This window comes from Cucumis melo, chromosome 5, assembly GCF_025177605.1.
Source record: "Cucumis melo cultivar AY chromosome 5, USDA_Cmelo_AY_1.0, whole genome shotgun sequence".
NCBI classification, from domain to species: Eukaryota; Viridiplantae; Streptophyta; class Magnoliopsida; order Cucurbitales; family Cucurbitaceae; genus Cucumis; species Cucumis melo.
In genome coordinates this window covers 12,073,219-12,081,010 of record NC_066861.1, presented here as the reverse complement: position 1 = coordinate 12,081,010, position 7,792 = coordinate 12,073,219, and the positions used below count along the sequence as shown (strand labels likewise).

At 35.5% G+C, this 7,792-nt stretch overlaps 1 long non-coding RNA gene across 1 annotated transcript; it reads right to left on the bottom strand.

The window, feature by feature from the left end:
* Nucleotides 1–1,097: 1,097 nt before the first annotated feature.
* LOC127149356 (uncharacterized) lies at nucleotides 1,098–2,326 on the bottom strand. The gene is made up of 2 exons (XR_007820856.1): nucleotides 2,251–2,326; nucleotides 1,098–1,251 (listed from the first exon to the last, which is right to left on the bottom strand). It is a non-coding gene; the product is annotated as an uncharacterized LOC127149356 (long non-coding RNA).
* Between the last annotated feature and the right edge of the window lie 5,466 nt (nucleotides 2,327–7,792).

Sequence of the window (7,792 nt, the reverse complement as noted above, 5' to 3'; positions counted from 1 at the left end):
TACAAAACCATCTACAGCAGTCACATTCAGATAACGTTCAAACTAACAATTCAGTCATAGGCTTAGCCAGTCAGACAGTATAGTTTTAAACAACTATCTCCTCAGTTGCTATATGCATATCAAATTCACACATCATTGTGACATTTATTTAAAATCCAGTCAATCAGTCAAATCTTCGCCTTGTAAAGTTACTTGACGATATTCCGACTCAGTTCAAACTCTAGTATATTCGCCAGGTAATCTACGCTATGCGTAATGCCCACATTATATCTAACAATCATAATCAGTTCATAGTACAGTTCAACGGCGTATACTCAATGGACACGAGAGATTCTCAGACTTTTAGTCCTTCCACGACACAACTCCATAACAAATATCCCGACAAAAGACTTCCACTTACATAACCTTAAGACTTTATAGTCCATCGACATACTATACCAATTCACAACGTAGCCCACCAACATAACTATATAACAACATAACTACTAACGTTCAATCCCATATGGACTACTACGTTTCCAGCCTTGATCCGAGGTCTAGTAGTAAGAAATCCCTTACCTTAGATGTAGCTAAAATCTCGTTCAAGTCCGCGTCCAAACAAATCCACCTAAACACAACTATACGGTTTAACAATGACATCACCACAATGCACAGTACAAAACGCTCCAAGCAACAACTACCGACTTACCCAAGCAGAGGAGAGTTGGTTTCTACTGCGCTTGCCGTAAAATTTATGAACTCGAACGTCACCTCCCCAACACCTTCAGAGGATCAACGGATAACCCAATCAATTAGTTCAACATTTTAATTCGACATTTAGGCTCTCACGGAATATGGAAAACATTAGAAATTCCTCACATTGACCTTACCAAGACTCACTGGGACACGATGTGGAAGGAAAATGGCTTCGTGAACAGGGAGTTCGACTTGGCTTGGAATGTAAAGACCCAACTTTCCGGACTAAGCTGAGGTCACTACCAAATACCAAAACACGACCATTCAACATAAAATTTAAAACGGACCAGTTACGATTCATTAAAGCATTAGAAACCTTACAAAAAGACAGTTTCGGGCCCTATTTTAAATCAATCAAAATGTCACAAATAAAAACTCAAGTCACCAGTTCAAAATCACAAGTCAAAATATTCTGACAAAATACATAGCGGAAGCGATAAGAAAACCAGACGCGTCCATATGGCCTTCACGCGTCCTTCCTGCCTCTCGTCGGTCTGCCCCTCGCTGTGCCCTTACCTGAAAAGTTAAAGAAGAGAAAAGGGTGAGTATAAACATACCCAGTAAGGGACCCACTACTGGGCCCGTTAGGGGACAACAGTTTACTTCCTATTAGGGGGTGCCCTACATAACAGTCTAGTGGTTCCGTAAAACGCACATATCAGTCTAGTGCTCCCGAAGGATGCACATATCAGTCGAGTGCTCTCGAAGGATGCACACATCAGTCTAGTGCTCCCGAAGGATGCACATATCAGTCGAGTGCTCTCGAAGGATGCACACATCAGTCTAGTGCTCCCGAAGGATGCACACATCAGTCTAGTGCTCCCGAAGGATGTACATATCAGTCTGGTGCTCCCGAAGGATGCACGTATCAGTCTAGTGCTCCCAAAGGATGCACATATCAGTCTGGTGCTCCCGAAGGATGCACGTATCAGTCTAGTGCTCCCGAAGGATGCACACATTAGTCTAGTGCTCCCGAAGGATGCACCTATCAGTCTAGTGCTCCCGAAGGATACACCTATCCGTAAGGCACACTACCCCATAGATGAAGCTAACCGTTACCCCTCAGTCCATACTAAACCGTCTACATCAGTCATACCCCAACGACGTTCATATTACAGTTCCGCCATAGGCTTTGTCAGTCAGATAGTATAGGTTTAAACAACTACGCCCTCAGTTGCTATACGCATCACCAATTCGCACACCATTAGGGAAAACCCTAGACCCAATCAACTAACCAACCAAAACCGGACTCACTGTCCTTCCCCGTCCAAACTCCATGATCAACATCCAGACCAATGCTTTACTACACACTGAACCGTAACTTCAAGGTCCATCAATATAAAATCTCAATCTACAATTAGCAGTCACAGTATCTTTACATCAGACAAAATATAATAACAGTGCTTAACAGTCAACACGCATACAGTTATTCAGTACAGTCACTAACGTGTAATCCCCTGTGGATTACTACGTTTTCAGCCTGGATTCGGGGTCCAGTAGTAGGAAAACCCTTACCTGATACTCGGTTATGCCCCTCGATCGAATCCACGCTCAACAGATCCACCTAAACGAAACACGAAGGTTTTAGTTGATGACTTTAGTAGAAGTCGTTTTAAAAAAGGTCAGAAGCGACATCCGTTGACTTACCCAAGGAAAGGAAAACTACCTCCAAACAAGCCTACCGCGAGACCCGAGAACTCAAGCGTGAAGAGAAAAACGGAGAGACGCGGCGGTTGTCGGGAGGAGAAGGAAAGAAGAAGAAGAAGGAGAAGAGATTTCACGGGGGGGGGGGGGGGGGGGGGGGGGGGTTGGGCGGCGCGCGGTAGGGTTTCTTTTTCTCTCTTTTTTTTTTTTAAAATATATATATATATATATATATATATATATATATAAATAATATTAATAAATATATATGTAATAAAAATAAATAATAATAATAATAATAATAATATTAAATATAATAAAAATAAATAATGATATATATATATATATATTGAATAAAATTAATATAAATTTATAATAGAATATTAATATTAATTAATTATAATAATATTAAATAAGAATATTAATATTTATTTTAAATAAATAAAAAAAAAATATTAACATTAAAAATTGTAATAATAATTCCCGATAATGATAATCTAATCAATATTATATTATTATTTTATCGTTTTACCAAAACTCAAATTTCCGAACAATTCACTTAAAATGCTAAAATTTTTACCTCGAACTTCGAGTCGTTACATGGAAGATGGCTCGACTCAGCTCAATTCGACTCGGCTCAGCTCACGGCTCGTGGCTCTGCTCAGTCATCAGCTCGCGGTTCTGCTTAGTCCTCGGCTCGCGGCTCGGCTCAATTCTCAGCTCGCGGCTCGGGTACGGCTCGGCTTGCTCGAAGTAGCAGGCGTACGCGCCAACGACTGGCCGTCTTTGTTTCACTTGACAACGACTAAATGAGGGACGTCGATGGCGGAAGTGAGCAGCTCACCTCGGTTGTTCTTGGCTGCGTCGGGTACACGAAATGAGGAGAGAGGAAGCGTCGGAGGTGGCGGAGACAAAGGGGCAGGGAGAGAGCGTCTCAAGGGGATGTCTAATCATGAGTTGAACGTTGGTTTATGTGTCGAGCTTGGATTTGGTAACATGGTATGTTAAGGTGGTAAGGGGACACGTGTAAAGTTGTAATCCTAAGTCCAAATTTGGAACCTTGTGTTAGAGATTGATTTGAGAAGTTCTACTTACTAGGCATTTAACTTGTTATCTAGCGGAGAGGTACCCATTGGGTGTCCAGGTAGCACGTCTCCTTCTGGTCGCAGAAAGTGACTAGTGGGGCTAGGCGTGACATTGGGTGATTTGTTTACTAAGGTAGAGGATACCTGTTTTTTCTCTAAGATTGATTTGAAATCAAATTATCAGCAACTAAGAATTAAGAAGTTACATATACCAAAGACGACATTCAGAATGAGTTTTGGACATTTTAAATTCTTGGGACGTCAATTAGCTTGCTTAACACCCCACCTTGATTGGGCTTAGTGAATTAAATATTTCTCACCTGATAAATTTTGTATTTTTTCTTTTAAATATTTGATTCAGTTTCTAACTTTTAGTTTTATCCCATTTTTCAATATTTTCTTACCTAAATAATAAACTAATTTTTTAACCAAAAGAAAAAAATAAATAAAAAAAGAAAAATAAAACAAGAAAACAGAAGGATATAACTTGCTGTTATAGAGTTCATTGTGCACAAAAAACTGGATTTGTTTACATCTTTCATCTCTCTAATTTGTTTTAATTAATTGTGTGGATATAGGGAAACATGCACTAATTATAACATTAATTATGAAATAAATTATCCAATTTTCACATATATTTCATATATTCCTTACTTTACTTTACTTTTATTTTATTATTAACTATGCGTAAATGTGAAATGCTAACTTGTAGTTACATAGAATCTGTTATGGGTTTCCAAAAATTCTTATACTTCTTCCTTATAATTATTTTTGGTAAATGGATGTTAATATCTAACTTACAATTAAATTAACACTCTTTTTACGGAAAGTTTCTAGTAATCCAGTTTCCTAAACAACCGTAAAACTTCCATATATATATGAAGCTTTTGATTATATCCTTTTTGCAATCAAAGAACTTGAAAAAAAAAACAAGTAATTGATATATTATTACATTGTCATAGTTCTTTATCTCTTTCATTAGCAAAATGACTTCATATTTAGCAATTGCATTCTCAATGTTCTTGTTATTACCCTTTAGCTTGCATGCCACAGATGAGTTGATCTCACTTTTACCGGAAACTACAGTCACTATTGTTAACGAAGTGGGTGGCCCTCTGTTGGGCATTCATTGTAGATCCAAGCAAGATGACCTAGGAGTTAATGTCGTATCGTCAGATAAAAGTTACTCATTTAACATTAGACCCAACATCTGGGGAACGACATTATTTTACTGCGTCTTCGAATGGGTTAAAGGTCAACCCCACTACTTCACCATTTATGACTTTAAAAGAGATGGAAAGACTTGCACGAATTGTAGATGGCTCGTTTATGCAAGTGGCCCATGTTTACAACACTCTGAAACCTCTATTACTTGCTTTCCTTGGAACAAGAATGCTCCAGAGTTGAAATATTAGTATATTTATATAAACCATGCACATGTTTTCACATTAAATGTAAACTAAAGTAAACAAAAACAGAAGGAAGCTTCTTTATGAAATAAAAATAAAAATAAAAAATAGTTTCATTCTTATCTCTTTCATGTCCTCGTCGAACCGATATAAATTATTACCATCAATGTACAAGTCAAACATGTAGGTTTTTTCTTATTTAGTCCGTACTTGAATCATATTCGCATATATATTCATCTCATAACTTATAGTTCTAATTCGAAGCTAATTCACATGAAATTAATATTTTATAAGGATACGGTAGACATGCCCACCAAAAATTGATCAATTTTACCCTAATTACATCTAATTACGTTATAAATTAACATATTTTGAATCATATATTCGTATATATATATTTCTCCAATAACCTATAGTTTTAATGTGTATCATATAGATATTAAATTAACCTATAGATTTAATAAGAATCTTGGTCACATTAAATTAATATTTTAACTTATTAAAATATTTTATTCTCTCATTAAATCATATCGAAAACAAAATTTATATTATAATGTTTAATTAAATTACAAACTTTATATTATAATACATCATCATATATTATATTATTTCAAAAAATGAACTAAAACAATTCTAATTTCATCTAAGATGTAATAACCTCATTACTAATTACGTCCTTCAAAGAGGAATTAATGGACCTATAGATCTATAATATATTCGTTAATTGGGTGAACACTTTACTAAAGACTCTCAATTGAAATTGGGATGGAGTGAATTTCATCTTGATTATGATTGCAACTCTCCACTCGATATTGCCCCTAAAATGCTAGGCTCATTGAGTTGGGAATCCAACCACTCTCACCCAAATAAATCAAAAGACAAGTCCTTGTGACCATGAGTTTCTAATACATTCAGGATTAAAACTAACTTTACTCTAGGTCATCTTGTTGAAATGGAAACCTACTTAGCTAACGGAGTTACGTCTGGTGGTTACTATTTCATGGTCAACCCTTATGCAAATTACTCATTACATAGGATGCCTACACTCACACGTCACCTTTGAGAACACGTTAGGTCGTTATGTTAGTATCAAATATAAAGTGGGTCGTACTCGTTGTGTTACCAACCTAAGTACCAAGCCTTATAATTATATTATGGACTCTTTTAGTTGTATCTTAAGCGTTAATAAGAGAACGTCTTTACATACAATTTCAAACTCATAAGGTAGCTTAGGATGTTGTTTTATTGGATCTAGGTTATGAAAACAAAACTAATAAAATAATCAATCGCACTTATAAAAATTTCAACAATAACACTTTATTCATAACAATAAATGAATCATATTTACTATACACGAGTTTTAGGACTGAAACCCCAACGACCTGATCACTAACATGGGCATAGAACATCTATAAAATCAACACATAATCATAATAGGTAGCAGTACATACGTGAATTAATAAGAGTGAAATAGCGTATTTCCAGCGTTATCACAATTCTTAACGACTCAACAAAAAAAAAATTAAGTTCTTATCCACTATAGATAACCATTGTACAAAAGACTTTTGGCCAAGAGATGCTTCCTCCCTACGAGTCTAAGCCCAAAATCAACTAAGTAACCTCTCTCGTTGTTCATTTAAGCATCAAGAGTAAACTTGTTACTTTATAATGGAGAAGATGGCAAAGCATTTGAATGAAGATTGTTTTTAATAATTCTAGAATTGAATAATTAAGAAAAAGGAAAAAGAAAAAATGAAAAATTGAAAAGAAAAGAAAGAAGCGGAGTGGAATGGAGTAAATATGGAAAAGAGAAATAAAGGAAATAAAAGAGAAGGAAATGATGTTCAGTGGATTGTCGTTGTTCAAAATGAACCCACCACTTCCAACTTGTTTCTTCACCATTCGAATCCATTTCTTCACCAAATTTCATAGAGATTTTGAGGGCGTAGATACCTAGTTATCGTTGGTTTCCTGGTAAAGAAAAGATTGGACAAATGTACAAACTTGAATTAGCTACGATTGTGAGTGACAAAATTAGTTCCAAACTTCATTTATAAACTTGTTTTGCTTGTTTATATTAAAGAGTTGTGGTGTTGTTTATTTGCTTCGATATGGATTTTGTCAAGATTTAGGTGATTAGAAAAGGTGAAATTATTAAGTTTGTGAAATAGAGTTTTGGGCAAAGATTTGCTTATGTTAGTTGTATGTTTTGAAGAGTTTTGACTACCCATTAACTTTCAACTTTGATTTTTGCCAATACCCCTTACATTTTGATGTTAGAATTGACTCTTTGGAGATTTTAGCTGCTGTTCAGCAGTTGGGAAGCTCGAAATTAGGCATTTTGGCACAACTTGGATAATATTCTAAGCTTTATAGAGTGGGTCTTGATTACCCTTCTAATTTTGGTGATACTATTGAAAAACCCATGGTATTGGATGATAGATTTCGAAGTTTGATGGTAGTTATGCTACTAAACATTGAAGTTTAGATTACTTTGTTAAGTTATTGGAAAGTTTGGAGTAATTTTCATTGAGTTTTCTTAGAGTTCTTGAATGCCCAATAAGTTTAAACATTGAAATTAAATTACCTACGATACTTTGGTCTAAAGAGTTGAAAGGTCGAAATGGACTTTCCAATAACTTTGGAGTTTGCTTGAGTGTTAACTCTCTAAGCTCGAAACATAAAATGGTTTGAGGTACTAGATTCAAATTTAGAAAGTCGTTAATGTGTTGTCAAGGCGATTTCAACAAGCTTTCAACAAGGTTTGAAGTAAATCTAGTGAGATCTTTCATAATTCTTGAATACCCATTTAGTTTTAGCATGAACTTTATATTACCCATATTGTTTAAGATCGTTTGAGACATGTTTGGGTAAATTCCTAAGTTTGACTCGTTAGATTGATATTAAGCTTGTTAATGG